Genomic DNA, 477 nt, shown 5'->3' on the forward strand with positions numbered 1-477 from the left:
CCATAGAGATGTTTCAGAAAAAGTTTGATATCTAGTAGAGTATTGACTATAAGGTACAGATCTCAGGAGAGAGATCAAAGAAGAAGAAAAAAAAAAAAGAAATAGTATTTAACAGGAGTGTGGAGGTGGAAACTTCAGGGAGGAGAATGAGAACTAGACTGACAGGAGGGAAAGAGGACAGAGTAATGACACCAATCCCAAGGTGAAATTTTGGGTTTTCAAATGCTGTACTGCATGAAAGAGAGAAAGACTAAAAATTGTCCGTCAATTACACAGAACAAGATGTCCTCACCAAGAATTATTTCAATAGATAGGTGAGGATATAAGTTAGTTTGCCAAACGTTAGGTAGCAAATGGAGGATGAAATCTTAGAGACAGTGATTTTAACTTAAACTTCGAGAATTTAAGTTGTGAAGAGATAATAGAGCTGTAGTTATTGAGAGAGAGGGATAAGGAGGCAGTGTTCGGGACAGAGGT

This window comes from Propithecus coquereli, unplaced genomic scaffold, assembly GCF_000956105.1.
Source record: "Propithecus coquereli isolate 6110/MARCELLA unplaced genomic scaffold, Pcoq_1.0 Scaffold22, whole genome shotgun sequence".
Classification (NCBI taxonomy): Eukaryota; Metazoa; Chordata; class Mammalia; order Primates; family Indriidae; genus Propithecus; species Propithecus coquereli.